This window comes from Hordeum vulgare, chromosome 6H (genome assembly GCF_904849725.1).
Source record: "Hordeum vulgare subsp. vulgare chromosome 6H, MorexV3_pseudomolecules_assembly, whole genome shotgun sequence".
Taxonomy (NCBI): domain Eukaryota; kingdom Viridiplantae; phylum Streptophyta; class Magnoliopsida; order Poales; family Poaceae; genus Hordeum; species Hordeum vulgare.
In genome coordinates, this window is record NC_058523.1 from 340,397,574 (window position 1) to 340,417,324 (window position 19,751).

Sequence of the window (19,751 nt, forward strand, 5' to 3'; positions counted from 1 at the left end):
ATGAAGAACAGGAGGTGGCGGCGCCTCCGTATCGAAAACGCGATGAAAACATCTCTTTTTATTTTTTCGGGACGAAAGGCAACTTATAGAGGTAGAGTTGGGGGCGGCAGAGCAGGGGCTTGTGGCCTACTGGCCCACCCCCTGAGGTGGAACTTGGCGCAGATATTTTTGATATTTTCCAAAAATGCTCCCCGTAAATTTTCAGGACGTTTGGAGAACTTTGATTTCTGCACAAAAATAACACCAAGGCAATTCTGCTGAAAACAGCGTCAGTCCAGGTTACTTCCATTCAAATCATGCAAATTATAGTCCAAAACAAGGGCAAAAGAGTTTGGAAAAGTAGATACGTTGGAGACGTATCAGTCCCCAACACATCAAATAGAATGGTAAATTGTATAGGTGCACTAGTTCAGCGAAGAGATGGTGATACAAGTGTAGTATGGATAGTAGATATAGGTTATTGTATTCTGAAAATCTAAAACAACAAGGTAGCACGTGACAAAAAATGAGTGAAACGTTGTATAAATGTTTGGACATAAGGCCTAGGGTTCATACTTTCACTAGTGAAATCTCTCAACAATGCTAACATAATAGAATCACATGGTCATCCCTCAACAGGCAACAAAGAATCACTCCAAAGTTCATATTTAGTGGAGAACATAATAAGAAGTTGTTGTAGGAAGAAAACCACCTCAAAGTTATTCTTCCTGATCAATCTTTTGAGTTATTCCTATAAGTGTCCCAAACAACCCTAGAGTTCATACTAGAATAACACTCATGATACATATCAATCAACCCTAATGTCACCTAGATAATCCAATGTCACCTCAAATATCCAAGGGCTAATTATATGACATGCATCAAACAATTTAAGATTCATCATATTCAATCCAACACAACGAACTTCAAAGAGTACCCGAAGGTTTCTATCCGGGAACGTAGCATGAAAACGTGCAATCAACCCATGTGCATAGATCCCCAAGGTCACCGGAATCCGCAAGTTGATGCCTTAATATATATCAAGTGAATCAATAGAATACCCCAATGTCATTACGGGTATCCGCATACAAGACATACATCAAGTGTTCTCAAACCCAATATCAAATCTGACATAACGAGATCTTAAAGTCAAAGTTTCAATTCATCACAACTAGGTATCAACGAAATACCATCATATGATCCAACTAGATTAACAAGGCCCATGATACATCAAGATCGTGCCATCTCAAGAACACAAGAGAGAGATTGAACACATAGCTACTGGTACATACCCTCAGCCCCGAGGGCGAACTACTCCATCCTCATCATGGCCTCCGCCGGGATGATGTAGCTGGCCACCGGAGCTGGTTTCCTACCTCCGATAGGGTACTAGAAAGGCTCCATATGGGTTTTTTCATTGATACAAAGAGTTTCGGTGGTGGAGCGGAAGTTCTCTCCTAATTTCTGACTGTTCTGGTATAAATAGGATTTTTCAGCGTTGAAATTTTGCCAAATGTTCCCACGTGGGCCCCACAAGCCATCAAGGCGCGACCAGGGGGTGGTCACTCCCTGTTGGCTTGTGGCCCATAGGTTGATCCTCTCTGGTGGTTCTTCACTCTAGTATTGTTCATATGTTCCAGAAAAACTATCAAAAAGTTTGAGGCAATTCCGAGAACTTCCATTTTGTGCACAAAAAACAACACCACTGTAATTCTGCTGAAAACAACGTTAGTCCGGGTTAGTTCTAAATAAATCACAAAAAGTGCATCAAAGCCATATAAAAGTATTGTAAACATAGGCAAACATGGCATGAATACTTCATAAATTATCGGTACGTTGGAGATGTATCAGTAGCCCCAAGCTTAATTCCTACTCGTCCTTGAGTCGGTAAATTATAAAAGAAATAACTTATGAAGCGTGAATGCTAACATAGTATATAAGTTTGATCAGTGATAATTCCAATCACTTTTTCTAGCATCATAACCACCAACTTTTTCATACAAATCTTCATGGTTGAGTAGAAATCAATTCACATGTCATGGTTCTAACAATGCATTATCTTGAAACTCAACATCATATGTTCTTAATCATCTAACAATTTCAATGCATCATCAAGTCTAAGTAAGAGCTCCACATACTCAATTATCATATAGTACTCTATGATTGCTAATACTCAAAGCATATTTTTAGAACAAATAACATCCATCGAACACAAAGAAAGATAGGGGCTTAATGTTTTGCCTCCCAATATTTTTATCATAAAGATAATTGTTAACAATAATGAATCATGATCAAATATATTTTAGTGGATATTTATGTTTGGCTCTTTCCCCACCACATGGTGCTTGCGAACTACTAGCTTGAGGTTAGAATAAGAAGTTGACTCAACACAAAAGTAAATAGATTGTTCCTCCGCAGAGGGGAGGAGGGATTTGCAGAGGTGCCATAGCTCATTGTTTTTAAAATAGAGATGAATATGTAATATCGGGTGGTGTCCCTTTCCTATCAATATTACGATAAGAGTTTTCAATATCTTCCATGATAATCACATTATTGGCGGTTCCCAAATAGAATTGAAATTTTACTCCACCTCCACCATTCAAACACATTCCATAGCTAGCCGTATCCCCAGGTGCCCTCCAAACAATCAACTGTTTAGGCGGAGTTTTTGTTTATTTATTTTTGTATTATGCAGGACTGGTAATCCTTTTACCAGCCTCTCTTGTGCAATGACAAGTGAATAAACACTCATCATGAGAATAACCCACTTAGCATGGAAGATATTGACCGCCCGTTGCTCCATGAGTGATACGAGCACACAAAACTGATGTTTATTTGAAGGTTTTAGAGGTGGCACATGCAACTTTACTTGGAATAGTAGTGAAATACCATATATAGGTAGGTATGGTGGACTCATGGAAGAAACTTGGCTCAAGGATTTGGATGCACAAGTAGTATCTCTACTTGGTACGAAATTTTGCCTAGCAACTGGTTCTAAACAAGCACCACACGTTGGAGGACCGTAACAATATAATTTCTATGCAAATATACCCAAACATAACCATTATGAAAGGACGTGGATGTCTCCTAGAGGGTGGGGTGAATAGGCGCTTTAAAATAGTTATGGTTTAGGCTTGAACAAATACGGAATAAAACTAACGTTTAATTTGTCAAGCACTAAACATAAAACAACTAAGCTCACCTATGTGCACCAACAACTTATGCTAAGCAGGATAAACAACTATGTGATAGCAAGATATATAACAAGAAAAAATATGGCTATCACAAAGTAAAGTGCATAAGTAAAGGGATCGGGTAAGAGATAACCGAGGCATGCGAAGACAACGATGTATCCCGAAGTTCACAACCTTGCGGATTCTAATCTCCGTTTGGAGCTGTGGAGGCACAATGCCCCCCAAGATGCCACTAAGGCCACCATAATCTCCTCACGCCCTTGCACAATGCAAGATGCGATGATTCCACTAAGGGGCCCTTGAGGGCGGTCACCAAACCCGTACAAACAAGGTTGGGGCAATCTCCACAACTTAATTAGAGGCTCCCAACAACACCATGAAGCTTCACCACAATGGAATGTGGCTTGGAGATGTCCTCAATTGCTCGGGGCAATCTCCGCAACATAATTGGAGACCCCAAAGCTTTCCCGGAGCTTTACACCACAATGATTGAGCTCCGAGCCACCACCAAGCTTCTAGGACACCAAAGCATCCACGAAGAACAATATCTAGGTTACCAAGTACCCAAGGGTAATAAGCTTCTCAAACTTCACTTCCACGTATCACCATGGAGAACTCAAACGTATGCACCAAATGCAATGGCAAGGGCACACAGAGTGCCCACGTACTTCTCTCCCAAATCCCACCACACAACTAATGCCATGGTGGAAAATGAGAGGTATAACAAAGAAGAACACCAAGAACTCCAAGAACTAGATCCAAGGGTTTCCTTTCACATAGAGGAGAAAGTGATTCATGGAAATGTGGATCTAGATCTCCTCTCTCTTTTCCCTCAAAAAGGAGCAAGAAGCATTGGAGGGATTGAGAGTTAGCAAGCTCTAAGAAGGTCAGCAATGGGGGAGAAATGCGAGCTCAAGGGATGGGGAACCATTGGGGATGAAGATCCCCTTAAAAAGCCCCCTGCAAATCTTCATGTTATGTGCAGAATTACATAGGGGCGGTATAACCGGAGAAGCGGGCGATACAACCGCCCAACCACCACCCAACACGAGCACTGGACACGGCAAAGTCCCAAGGGGTACAACCGCCTCGAACACCGGTTGTATCGGGCTATGTAATATAACAGTACAACCGGTCCACTACCGCCCAACAACCGGAGCTCAACAGAACCGTGTTCGACTGAATCCCAGTGATGTGCCGGTTCAACCGTCGAGGGTGTGGGTGGTACAACCGCCCAGTGTAGCAGTACAACTGCTGGAAGAAAACAAGAAAAATAAAAACTGCCATAACTTCTGCAAATGAGCTCCGAATTGAGCAAACTCAAGCTTGTTGGAAATCTTAAGAAGAGGCAGTTATGAAAAATGCCAATGATATAGAGATGTGAAACCTCTATGAATGAAGAACTGGCAAAAACTCCAACATCGAAAACATCATAGAAGATGCACATGTAATCTGTTTTCGATGAACTCGTGCTTGTCATAAAGATGACCATAAGCTCTAAAAGTCACAAAGAGAACCACCAAACAAGAACCAAGAACAATGATTCAAGGATGCAAATGGTTTGAGCTCTCAACGAATGATACGATCAAGCTACTCACTTGAGAGCCCCCCTTGATAGTACGACAATCTATCCTAAAATAGAAAAACCTATCAAGGGCAAACCTATACCTTGCACATAATCCACTTGAGCTAGATAATGACGATCTTCACTTTCTCAAGATGGACCACTTTCTTGATTGTGTTGGCTTGATGAAGACTGGTAAATTGCTCCCCCATACTCCATTATGGGTGAGCCACTCTTCAGCACATCTTCACAAGTACATTGCCACCAGAATGGATGACAAGCTCCAAGCATGATATCTTTGTGATGCTCCACTTGAATTTGCACACCGCAATCTTGATGACAATCACCACTTGACGTCATAATCCATGGGATGTATGAGATCTTCCTCTTGACACAAGCCCGTGGAAAGACACCTAACCCTACATAGAACTCTCACGAATACCATGGCTTAGTACACAAAAGCGTAATGGACAATGCTTACCATACCATGGGATCACTTGATCCCTCTCGGTACATCCTGTATGCTTTGTGTGTTGATCAACTTGATTTACTCTTTGACTTAGTTTTGATCAACCTTGTGTCTTTATGATCAATATTTGGATGAAACCTTGAATACCTCCTTGGACATCATATAAACTCTTTGAAACCAATAGATGGACTTCAAGTAATGCAACCATTAGTCCATTGGGATTGTCATCAATTACCAAAACCATATATGGAGAAATATGCCCTAACACATTACATTATCTTCCTTGTCTAACTTCAACTATTTGATCAAGGTTGAAAATAATTAATCGGTATTCACAATCATAAAAGATGTCCAAGATAATATATTTGTATGTGAAAGTTCACTTTTTATACTAATCATTCATGAATTGCTTGTATGACCAATATTGTAGTTGTCGAAATTCAACATTTTTTACTTTCTAAAACAAGTGTGAAACTATTACTAAGCGTAAAGCACACTGATAATTTCAGATTTATGATATTTAATTCATTCACAATTTAGTCTTAGGATATAAGTGAAGCACACGACTAAACATCGAACTACTCTCAAAAGATATAAGTGAAGATCAATGAGTAGTTAAATAATTAAGTAGCTATATGACGACTCTTCCTCAATAAAGATATGAGATCTAATATTTTTGTTCAAACAAAAAGCAAAACAAAAATTCACTCCAAGAATAGCACATATCATGTGGATAAAAAAAATTAGGGTCAATATAGGCTAACCCATATTTGTTGACGAAGAGAGGTGGGATGCATACCATCACCAAGCTTAGATGATTGAGACTTCTTGCAATATTTACTTGGGGTGCCTGGTTATCCCCAAGCTGGAGATTTTGTATCTCTTTCAATCTCCTCATATCCTGGTTTCACCTGTCTCAAAAACTTCATCCAAACAAAACTTGGAAAGAACTCATGAGATAGTTCAGTGCATATAAGAATAAATCAACTCTTTATGTAGTGACAAGACAAGTTGCATCATAATATTCAAACATTAACTACTACATATTATCATTTCCATAATTTATATCTACCAATATAGGCTATGAAACTATAGGATAAGTAGATAATAAAACTATGACAGGAATATGTCTAAACAGGAGAGTCTGTAGCAATTAATTCTAAAAGTGTACCTCTCTAACTCAAAAAATTCTGAAACTTTAGGATATAATAAATAATAACAATTTCAGAAATTTTCCATGTTCTAGTAAAAGCTGATAATTCAAATACTACAGAAAAAGTTTCTTTTTTGTACATCACACATGCAATTCAAGTATTCTAAAGGCAATTATTGGAACTTTTTACTGAAAAACAAGATTATAAATAACATATAACATATAAAACATAATAAAATGACTCTCCAAGAAAAACACATATCATGTGATAGATAAAAATATAGCTCCAAGTAAGATATACCGACAATGGTAGAGACGAAAGAGGGGATGCCTTCCGGTGCATACCCGAGCTTAGATGCTTGAGTCTTCCTTGGATATTACGTTGGGGGTGCCTTGGGCGTCCCCATGCTAAGTTACTTTCTGCTACTTATTCACCTCATATAGGTATCTCACCCAAAACATGAAAACTTCAATCAAAGAAAACTTCATTGAACTTTGTGAGATGGGTTAGTGTAACAAAGATAGATCATTCACTTAGGTACTGCCAAGACAAGATTCATAATTGTTCTCACCTTATACCTATTGTATTCTATCATTCCCATAATTTATATCTCTAAATATAAACTATGGAAACACTAAAATAAGCAAACTATGCATGCAAAATAGAAGTTGTCAAAAACAGAACAGTCTGTGAAGATCTGAATGAGAACCATACTTCCCTAATTCTAAAAATTCTTAAACATCACTAAAACTCAGAGAAATTACATGTAAATTATGTGTAAAAATTTCAGAATTTTTTGACTCTCCAGTAAAATCACATAATTCATATACTGGACGCAAAACTTTGTTTTTTTTGCGGAGAATCAAACAAACAAGTATCCACACTATCCCAAAGGTTTTACTTAGCACTTTATTCAAATAAAAGGTATAAAACATGATTACTATAGTGTCTTAATCATGTTAATGTGGCACCCCGATAGAGCGCCGACGCACATCCGTCCCCAAGATAAGACCGGATGCTCGCCAAAGACATGATAAGAAATTCCACGCAAAAATGGCTTTATTAATATAATGGAGTATTACAATATTGTTGCTTACAAAAATATTACACAACTCCAAGGCTAACTAAATGGCAGCAGAGGCATTGAGACAGAGGCAACAACGTCCCTGGCTGGGCTCCATAACTCGCAGGACTGACTGGGTTACGATCTAGCACGACGAGTCTTCTCCTGCAACTGGCCATGTGCAAGGCCAGGTGAGTACTTTGAATGTACTCGCAAGACAACCAAATAGATAGCATCCAAACAACAGATAGCAAAGCAAGCATAATAATTATATAATAGCTATTCTAAGCATGGCATGGAATTAACAGGAAAAGTATGTATCAAGCATAGCATGACATGGACTAAACATGTAATCTACCTCACTAGCATAGCAAAGATCTCAACAAGTGCTTAACCAGTTTACTGTCAACGAATATCAACTTTCTCTCTTCTGGGTTGTCCCACAACCCTCGACATACTCGTAATCCAATCTAAACGGATTCAAATCCCATCACATGGTCATCTCACCATTCATCATATAGCCTTCTGTTGGCTATCATATCATGTTAACAACATCCTCTAATGTTCACACGAGACGAGTTCTACCATCATTAATAACACTGATATGGTTGACCATGTACTGAGGTCTGGTCGGGTTGTCCAATACCATGGACACGGCTATTCGAATAGGTTTGACACTCTGCAGAGGTTGCACACTTTACAGACACTATGGAGCACTGACCTCGTGAAAACATTCGGGTGGATCAGTGTTGCTCCAACGAAACTTGTCTAACCCGTGACTCTTTCATTGTACCACTGGCATTCATCCTCCCCCTGAGTCCTACCCTGGGAGGCCCTGTGTCCTCATGACACCTGGCACCGTCGTGGCCAAACTAAACTGTCCCATCTGGGGACGCCGGCACAAACAACTCAACTGGCTCACAGGGTTATCACCGCCTACCTGATCAGGGTAGCACGCGTGCATAACCCTCCCTCTTTGGAGGTACCGGTGAAAGTGCACGCGATCAGACCAAGTCAAGGTCGTCCCATATCGGCAAATGTGGTTGCACTGATGATCCCGGACAGGTGACTCTGATCAACCAACTAGGTATCTTATCCCGAATGTTATCTGTCATAGTTGACGCTACGATGTCATAGCAATCCGATAATTAATAAGCTCAAGCCACTGTTGTTAATCCATATTCTTAAACTGTCAGATGAAACACAAAGTAATCATAGACTTTAATCTCAACAGTAAAATGTAAATGGCAAACTATTACTTTACAGATTCTAGCTATAAGTTAGACCTTCGGAACCCTCGCATAAAATCGGCAAATAAATCGGTAGCCACCAGAACGGTCGTTACAACACAGATCTGGGATGTTACCGAAATAACTCAACACCGACTCAAGACGGCTGGAAAGCAGCTCAGAGCATGAGGCGGTGTTGATAAGAAGAATGTAGCAGTTCCCTAAGACGGCCGAAGAACAGCTCAGAGCATAGGGTCACTGCCACGGAAAGAAATTCAACAACTGCCCGTGACGGCCGAAAAGCAACTCAGAACAAGAGACGGCTGCTGACAAAAGAAATACAAAGTTGGCATCCACCCCGAACGGCCGAAAGCAGCTCAGACTCAGGCACGGTGCCATTATTGAAGAAAATGCGAGGAAGGGTTCGTCAGAGCCACACACAACACATTACTATACACTCGGACATAAGCATTATAAATTTAATATGCAAGAGCATCACAGAGCAAGGTTTGAGGGCATATATTAGATGAAAAGTAATACTAGTAACTAGTCCTAATGCCATCACAGTTATATGCAAATGCAGACTAACAGGTGATACAGATAAACACACAGGGTGCAAGCAAAGTTATCATGCAAGTCCGGAGCTCATGGTAAGAGGTTGGCTTGCGTGAGGGTCGACGAATACTTTGGGAAGAAGCGCGATAAAACACCGGGAAGATTTGCTGGCGAGGTTTCCCTCTCGGAGGGCTCAATCAGATGGCAAGGGCAGAACAATCATTTCTACTATGCAAACATATTGCGAAAATGATACTATCGAAACGGGCTCGACGAGACGAAGACGTGGGCGCTGGTTTTACCTCAATTTGAGCTACGAGCGCAAAGTTATGAGCATTCATTTGTTAAGCTATAAAACAGTCAGAAACTGTCCATTTCAGTGCTTAATGGGTGAACGTTCACTTATTTTAGCAGTTCGATCGGCGGGGTATAATCAGAAAGCGTATTCTTAGGAATACGCGTTCACTGAGGAGAAACCGCATCCCAAGTAATACATTTCCACTTACTGCATCGGGCCCGGGGGTTTACTTCCAGCCGGCTGACGGGTGGGACCGCCCTGTCTCTCCTCTCTCTCTCTCTTACGCCTGGGTTCCACCCCATCCTTGTTGGGTAACGTAGCATAAATTCAAAATTTTCCTACGCCATATTCAGATCTTCCTATGGAGAGACCAGCAACGAGAGAGGGGTAAGAGCATCTTCATACCTTTGAAGATCGCTAAGCGGAAGCGTTACTAGAACGCGGTTGATGGAGTCGTACTCGGAGCGATTCAGATCGCGGTGTGATTCCGATCTAGTGCCGAACTACGGCACCTCCGCGTTCAACACACGTGCAGCCCGGTGACGTCTCCCGCACCTTGATCCAGCAAGGAGGAGGGAGAGGTTGGGGAAGAAATCCAGCAGCACGACGGCGTGGTGTCGATGGAGAGACGAGGTCTCCCAGCACGGCTTCGCCAAGCACCGGCACACAGGAGCAGGAGGAAGGGCAGGGCTGCGCCGAGAGAAAGAGAAAACCGTGTGTAAAACAGCCCCAAAACCTCAACTATATACAGGGGGAGGGGGAGGGGGCGCAACCCTTAGGGTTCCCACCCCCAAGGAGGGGAGGAGGGGTGTGGCGGCCAGGAGGGGAGGAGGGGTGTGGCGCACCACTGGTGGGCCTTAGGCCTACCTTGCTTAGGGTTTGCCCCTCCCCCCTTTCCTCTCCCCTGCGCATTGGGCTGAGTGGGGAGGCGCACCAGCCCACCTAGGGGCTGGTTCCCTCCCTCACTTGGCCCATCTTACCTCCCGGGGTCGTTGCCCCCCTTCGGTGGACCCCCGGGGCCAGCTCCGGTGGTCCCGGTACGTTACCGGCGATGCCCGAAACACTTCCGGTGTCCGAAACCATCCGTCCTATATATCAATCTTTACCTACGGACCATTCCGGAGCTCCTCGTGACGTTCGGGGTCTCCTCCGGGACTCCGAACATCTTTCGGTAACCTCATATAACAATTCCCTATAACCCTAACATCATCGAACCTTAAGTGTGTAGACCCTACGGGTTTGGGAGACAGGCAGACATGACCGAGACACCTCTCCGGCCAATAACCATCAACTGGGTCTGGATACCCATGGTGGCTCCCACTTGCTCCATGATGATCTCATCGGATGAACCAGGATGTCAAGGATTCAATCAATCACATATAGATTCCCTTTGTCTGTCGGTATAGAACTTGCCCGAGATTCGATCGTCGGTATACCTATACCTTGTTCAATCTCGTTACCGGTAAGTCTCTTCACTCGTTCAGTAGCACGTCATCATGTGACTAACTCCTTAGTCACATTGAGCTCATGATGATGTTCTACCGAGTGGGCCCAGAGATACCTCTCCGTCACACGGAGTGACAAATCCCGATCTCGATTCGTACCAACCCAACAGACACTTTCACAGATACCCGTAGTGCACCTTTATAGTCACCCAGTTACGTTGTGCGTTTGATACACCCAAAGCACTCCTATGGTATCCGGGAGTTGCACAATCTCACGGTCGAAGGAAAAGACACTTGACATTAGAAAAGCTTTAGCATACGAACAATACGATCTAGTGCTATGCTTAGGATTGGGTCTTGTCCATCACATCATTCTCCCAATGATGTGATCCCGTTATCAATGCATCTAATTCCCTTGATCAGGAAACCATGATCATCTATTGACTAACGAGCTAGCCAACTAGAGGCTTGCTAGGGACACATTGTGATCTATTTATTCACACATGTATTATTGTTTCCTGTTAATACAATTATAGCATGAACAATAGACGATTATCATGAACAAGGAAATATGATAATAACCATTTTATTATTGCCTCTAGGGCATATTTCCAACAGTCTCCCACTTGCACTAGAGTCAATAATCTAGTTACATTGTGATGTATCGAACACCCATAGCATTATGGTGTTGATCATGTTTTGCTCGTGGAAGAGGTTTAGTCAATGGGTCTGCAATATTCAGATCCGTGTGTACTTTACAAATATCTATCACTCCACTCTCGACATGGTCCTGGATGGAGTTGTTGCGGCGTTTGATGTGCTTCGTCTTTCGGTGAAACCTGGGCTCCTTGTCTATGGCAATGGCCCTAGTGTTATCACAGAAGAGTGTCATTGGACCCGACGCGCATGGAACCACTCCAAGGTCGGTGATGAGCTCCTTCATCCAAATTCCTTCATGAGCTGCTTCTGAAGCAGCTATGTACTCCGCTTCACATGTAGATGCTGCCACGACTTCTTGCTTGCTACTGCACCAGCTCACTGCCCCACCATTCAACACATATACGTATCCGGTCTGTGACTTAGAGTCATCTGGATCTGTGTCGAAGCTAGCATCGACGTAACCCTTTACGACGAGCTCTTCGTCACCTCCATAAACGAGAAACATTTCCTTAGTCCTTTTCGGGTACTTCAGGATATTCTTGACCGCTGTCGAGTGTTCCATACCGGGATCACTTTGGTACCTCCCTACCAAGCTTATTACAAGGTTTATATCAGGTCTGGTACACAGCATGACATACATTAGAGAGCCCACGGCTGATGCATAGGGGACAGAACTCATCTTCTCTCTATCTGCTGCGTGGTCGGCGACTGAGTCTTACTCAATCTCATACCTTGCAAAACTGGCAAGAACCCTTCCTTTCAGTTTTCCATATTGACCTTCTTCAATATCTTGTCAAGGTATGTACTTTGCGAAAGACCTATGAGGCGTCTTGATCTATCTCTATAGATCTTGATGCCTAATATGTATGCAGCTTCTCCAAGGTCCTTCATTGAAAAACTCTTGTTCAAATAGGCCTTTATGCTCTCCAACATCTTTATATTATTCCCCATCAATAATATGTCATCCACATACAGTATGAGGAAAGCTACAGAGCTCCCACTCACTTTATTGTACAGACAGGCTTCTACGTAAACCTGTATGAACCCAAACGCTTTAATCACCTCATTAAAGCGAATGTTCCAACTCCGAGATGCTTGCACCAGCCCATAGATGGAGCGCTGGAGCTTGCACACTTTGTTAGCACCCTTAGGGTCGACAAAACCTTCTGGTTGCATCATATACAACTCTTCCTTAAGGTTCCCGTTAAGGAACGCTGTTTTGACGTCCATTTGCCAAATTTCATAATCATAAAAGGCGGCAATTGCTAACATGATTCGGACTAATTTCAGCTTTGCTACAGGAGAGAAAGTCTCTTCGTAGTCAACTCCTTGAATTTGTCGAAAACCCTTTGCGACAAGTCGAGCTTTGTAAACGGTTACATTACCGTTTGCATCAGTCTTCTTCTTGAAGATCCATTTATTTTCTATGGCTCGCCGGTCATCGGGCAAGTCCACCAAAGTCCATACTTTGTTCTCATACATGGATCCTATCTCGGATTTCATAGCCTCAAGCCATTTGTTGGAGTCCGGGCCCGCCATCGCTTCTTCATAGTACGAAGGTTCACCGTTCTCTAATAACATGATTTCCATCACAGGGTTACCGTACCACTCCGGTGTGGAGCGTGCCCTTGTGGACCTTCGCGGTTCAGTAGTAACTTGATCCGAAGCTTCATGATCATCATCATTAACTTCCTCTTCAGTTGGTGTAGGCGCCACAAGAACAACTTCCTGCGATGCGCTACTATCCTGTTCGAGAGGGGGTGTAATTACCTCATCAAGTTCTACCTTCCTCCCACTTACTTCTTTCAAGAGAAACTCTTTCTCTAGAAAGGATCCGTTCTTGGGAACAAAGGTTTTACCTTCGGATCTAAGATAGAAGGTATACCCAATGGTTTCCTTAGGGTATCCTATGAATACGCATTTCTCCGCTTCGGGTTCGAGCTTTTCTGGTTGAAGTTTCTTCACATAAGCATCGCAGCCCCAAACTTTAAGAAACGACAACTTAGGTTTCTTGCCAAACCATAGTTCATACGGTGTCGTCTCAACGGATTTAGACGGTGCCCTATTCAAAGTGAATGCTGCAGTTTCTAATGCGTATCCCCAAAATGATAGCGGTAAGTCGGTAAGCGACATCATAGATCGTACCATATCTAATAAAGTGTGATTACGACATTCAGACACTCCGTAGCGTTGCGGTGTGCCAGGCGGCGTCAGTTGTGAAACGATTCCACACTTCCTTAGGTGTGTGCCAAACTCGTGACTCAAATATTCTCATCCACGATCAGATCGTAGACATTTAATTTTTCTGTCACGTTGATTCTCAACCTCACTCTGAAATTCCTTGAACTTTTCAAACTTCTCAGATTTGTGCTTCATCAAGTAGATATACCCATACCTACTCAAATCATCGGTGAGAGTGAGAACATAACGATAGCCACCGCGAGCTTCAACGTTCATCGGACCACACACATCAGTATGTATTATTTCCAATAAGTCGGTTACTCTCTCCATTAGTCCTGAGAATGGAGTCTTAGTCGTCTTGCCCATGAGGCACGGTTCGCATGTGTCAAATGATTCAAAATCAAGGGACTCTAATAGTCCATCAGTAAGGAGCTTCTTCATGCGCTTAACGCCGATATGACCAAGGCGGCGGTGCCACAAGTATGTGGGACTATCTTTATCAACTTTACATCTTTTGGTACTCACACTATGAATATGCGTAACATCACGATCGAGATTCATCAAGAATAAACCATTCACCAGCGGAGCATGACCATAAAACATATCACTCATATAAATAGAACAACCATTATTCTCTGACTTAAATGAGTAGCCGTCTTGCATTAAGCAAGACCCTGATACAATGTTCATGCTTAAAGCTGGTACTAAATAACAATTATTAAGGTTTAAAAATAATCCCGACGGTAGATGTAGAGGTAGCGTGCCGACGACGATCACATCGACCTTGGAACCATTCCCGACGCGCATCGTCACCTCGTCCTTGGCCAGTCTCCGCTTATTCCGCAGTTCCTGCTTTGAGTTGCAAATGTGAGCAACAGCACCGGTATCAAATACCCAGGAGCTACTACGAGCGCTGGTAAGGTACACATCAATAACATGTATATCACATATACCTCTAACGTTGCCGGCCTTCTTGTCCGCTAAGTATTTGGGGCAGTTCCGCTTCCACTGACCTTTTCCCTTGCAATAGAAGCACTCAGTCTCAGGCTTGGGTCCATTCTTTTTCTTCTTCCCGGCATCTGGCTTACCAGGCGCGGCAACATCTTTGCCGTCTTTCTTGAAGTTCTTCTTACCCTTGCCCTTCTTGAAACTAGTGGTCTTGTTGACCATCAACACTTGATGCTCTTTCTTGATTTCTACTTCTGCAGACTTGAGCATCGAGTACAACTCGGGAATAGTCTTCTCCATCGCTTGCATGTTGTAGTTAAGCACAAAGCCTTTGTAGCTTGGTGGGAGAGACTGGAGGATTCTGTCAATTATAGCATCATCCGGAAGTTTGACTCCAAGTGAAGTCAGACGACCGTGTAACCCAGACATTTTGAGTATGTGCTCACTGACAGAACTGTTCTCCTCCATCTTACAACTAAAGAACTTGTCGGAGAGTTCATATCTCTCGACACGGGCATGAGCTTGAAAAACTAGCTTCAGCTCCTAGAACATCTCATATGCTCCGTGTTGCTCAAAACGCCTTTGGAGCCCCGTTTCTAAACTGTATAACATGCCACACCTAACCAGAGAGTAGTCATCACTCCGCGTTTGTCAGACGTTCAAAATGTCCTGGGCTCCTGCGGCAGCGGGAGGGTCACCTAGCGGCGCATCAAGGACATAAGCCTTTTTAGCTGCTTCAAGGATGAGCTTCAAGTTGGGAACCCAGTCCGCATAGTTGCTACCATCATCTTTCAGCTTGTTTTTCTCTAGGAATGCGTTGAAATTGAGGTTGACGTTGGCCATCTACAATATTTATAAAGACAACTTTTAGACTAAGTTCATGACAATTAAGTTCATTTAATCAAATTAAGTATGAACTCCCACTTAAATCGACATCCCTCTAGTCATCTAAGTGATACATGATCCATGTTGACTATCCTGTGTCCGATCATCACGTGAGACGGACTAGTCACCATGGTGAGCAACTTCATGCTGATCGTATTCAACCATATGACTCATGTTCGACCCTTCGGTCTCTTGTATTCAAGGTCATGTCTGTACATGCTAAGCTCGTCGAGTCAACCTAGGTGTTTCGCGTGTGTAAATCTGGCTTACACCCGTTGTATGCGAACGTTAGAATCTATCACACCCGATCATCACGTGGTGCTTCGAGACAACGATCCTTTGCAATGGTGCACACTTAGGGGAATACGTTCTCGAAATTTTACGAGGGATCATCTTTATTATGCTACCGTCGTTCTAAGCAATAAGATGAAAAACATGATAAACATCACAATGCAATCATATAGTGACATGATATGGCCATTATCATCTTTGCCCTTTGGATCTCCATCTTCAGGCATCGCATGATCATCATCGTCACCGGCGTGACACCATGATCTCCATCATCGTGTCTCCGTGAAGTCGTCACGCCAACTACTACTATCACTACTACTATAGCTAACCGTTAGCAATGAAGTAAAAGTAGTAAGCACATGGCGTTGCATCTCATACAATAAATTAAGACAACTCCTATGGCTCCTGCTGGTTGTCATAATCATCGACATGCAAGTCGTGAAACCTATTAAAATAACATGATCATCTCATACATCATACATGCACCATCACAACTTTGGCCATATCACATCACATGTCAAACCCTGCAAAAGCAAGTTAGACGTCCTCTAATTGTTGTTACAAGTTTTACGTGGCTGATTTGGGTTTCTAGCAAGAACGCCTTCTTATCAACGTGACAGCCACAACGATGATATGCCAAAGCTATTTACCCTTCATAAGGACCCTTTTCATCAAATCCAATCCGACTAGAGTAGGAGAGACAGACACCCGCTAGCCACCTTTATGCACGGTGTGCATGTCTGTCGGTGGAACCAGTCTCACGTAAGCGTACGTGTAAAGTCGGTCCGGGCCACTTCATCCCACAATACCGCCGGAAAAGAATAAGACTAGTAGCGGCAAGAAAATTGACAAATCATCGCCCACAACTTTTGTGTTCTACTCGTGCATAGAATCTACGCATAGAAAACCTGGCTCAGATGCCACTGTTGGGTAACGTAGCATAAATTAAAAAATTTCCTACGCCATATTCAGATCTTCCTATGGAGAGACCAGCAACAAGAGAGGGTAAGATCATCTTCATACCTTTGAAGATCACTAAGCGGAAGCGTTACTAGAACGCGGTTGATGGAGTCGTACTCACAACGATTCAGATCGCGGTGTGATTCCGATCTAGTGCCGAACTACGGCACCTCCGCGTTCAACACACGTGCAGCCCGGTGACGTCTCCCGCACCTTGATCCAGCAAGGAGGAGGGATAGGTTGGGGAAGAACTCCAGAAGCACGACGGCGTGGTGTCAATGGAGAGACGAGGTCTCGCGGCAGGGCTTCGCCAAGCACCAGCAGAGAGGAGGAGGAGGAAGGGCAGGGCTGCGCCGAGAGAGAGAGAAAACCGTGTGTAAAACAGCCCCGAAACCTCAACTATATATAGGGGGAGGGGGAGGGGGCGCAGCCCTTAGGGTTCCCACCCCCAAGGGGTGCGGCAGCCCCCATCTGCACCAGGAGGTGGTGGCCAGGAGGGGAGGAGGGGTGTGGCGCACCCCTGGTGGGCCTTAGGCCCACCTGGCTTAGGGTTTGCCCCCCTTTCCTCTCCCCTGCGCATTGGGCTGAGTGGGGAGGCGCACCAGCCCACCTAGGGGCTGGTTCCCTCCCTCACTTGGCCCATCTTACCTCCTTGTGTCATTGCCCCCCTTCGGTGGACCCCCGGAGCCACCTCCGGTGGTCCCGGTACGTTACCGGCGATGCCCGAAACACTTCCGGTGTCCGAAACCATTTGTCCTATATATCAATCTTTACCTCTGGACCATTCCGGAGCTCCTCGTGACATCCGGGATCTCATCCGGGAATCCGAACAACTTTCGGTAACCTTGTATAACAATTCCCTATAATCCTAGCGTCATCGAACCTTAAGTGTGTAGACCCTACGGGTTTGGGAGATAGGCAGACATGACCGAGACACCTCTCCGGCCAATAACCAGCAGCGGGGTCTGGATACCCATGGTGGCTCCCACTTGCTCCACGATGATCTCATCGGATGAACCACGATGTCAAGGATTCAATCAATCCCGTATACGATTCCCTTTGTTTGTCGGTATAGAACTTGCCCGAGATTCGATCGTCGGTATACCTATACCTTGTTCAATATCGTTACCGGTAAGTCTATTTACTCGTTCCGTAGCACGTTATCGTGTGACTAACTCCTTAGTCACACTGAGCTCATGATGATGTTCTACCGAGTGGGCCCAGAGATACCTCTCCGTCACACGGAGTGACAAATCCCGATCTCGATTCGTACCAACCCAACAGACACTTTCAGAGATACCCGTAGTGCACCTTTATAGTCACCCAGTTACGTTGTGACGTTTGATACACCCAAAGCACTCCTACGGTATCCGGGAGTTGCACAATCTCACGGTCGAAGGAAAAGACACTTGACATTACAAAAGCTTTAGCATATGAACAATATGATCTAGTGTTATGCTTAGGATTGGGTCTTGTCCATCACATCATTCTCCCAATGATGTGATCCCGTTATCAATGACATCTAATGCCCATGATCAGGAAACCATGATCATCTATCGACTAACGAGCTAGCCAACTAGAGGCTTGCTAGGGACACATTGTGATCTATTTATTCACACATGTATTACTGTTTCCTGTTAATACAATTATAGCATGAACAATAGACGATTATCATGAACAAGAAAATATGATAATAATCATTTTATTATTGCCTCTAGGGAATATTTCCAACAATCCTCTCTTTCTCTCTCCTCCCACCTGGCCGTCGTCTACCTCTCGCTCGTGCCTGCGAGGCAGAGAGAGGGCGCCGATGCCGGTGTTTGCCAGGGCGGCTCCGGCCACCCTTGACCAGACGGAGGCCACCGGAGGGCCCGCCGATGAGTGGCACATCCATTCGCGGGGCACACGACCAGTGGGGAGGGCCTGGCGGTGCGGCATCCCGCGGCGGCTACGGCTTGGCTCTGGTTAGATTTCGGCGAACGGAGGGTTTCTCAAAGCAGGTGGAGGTGGGGATGTGGTCCTTGGGTCATGGCGCATCCGTTGGTGGGCTCGAACGGAGCCGGGGACGGCCGGAGAGAGGGTCGTGGCTCGGAGGCCGAGGGGAACGGCGGCGGCCTTCGGCCAGGGATCCATGGGGAGCTCTAGAGCACTTGGGGAGGGGCTTGGGAGGTTCCTCGAGAACGTCAGAGGCTCGGGCACGCCCTAATATAGCGGCGGGGAGGGGCTCTCGCGACGTCCGGAAAAGCTCCGAGAATCCATGCCGGGATTCCTTCGGCATACACCTCCAGGGGCAAGGGGACGAGGGGGAGAGGGCTCTAGATTGTTCACGCACGCCAAGAGAAACGCTACGACACTCCCGGATAAGTTAGAACTTGCTGGAGACCAGCTCCCGTCGACCTCAATGCACAGAGCTTGGTTTTGGCACGCTCTGCACGTGGTCACCACAGTGCCACGGCATTGCCATACCCCAGAAGCTCTCAAATCATGTCTAAGCTTATCCACACACTGCTCTGAGATGAAATGAGACAACACACACCACTGGGAGCACTCGTGTGACCATACCATAGCCAAATAGTCTCCAATGGCAAGGTGTTTGTACTATGGTGTGGCCACCACAGTGCACCTCTTGGCATGATATTTGGCTAAGGTTGACCACTCACTAAGGTCACTGTCCTAGCCAAAATTCAGCACAATCCAATAAGTCTAGAGGGTACTTCCTTTGTAACTTGGCATATTGACCAGAAATGAAGAAGATGATGTTGGGGTCAATTGGCCAAATGGAATTGGCTGAAACTTGGAGGAGACTCATGATTTGGGCATATGAAGTCACTGTAAAATTTTCATACCATTTGCACAAATAGAAATGGTACTTCCTT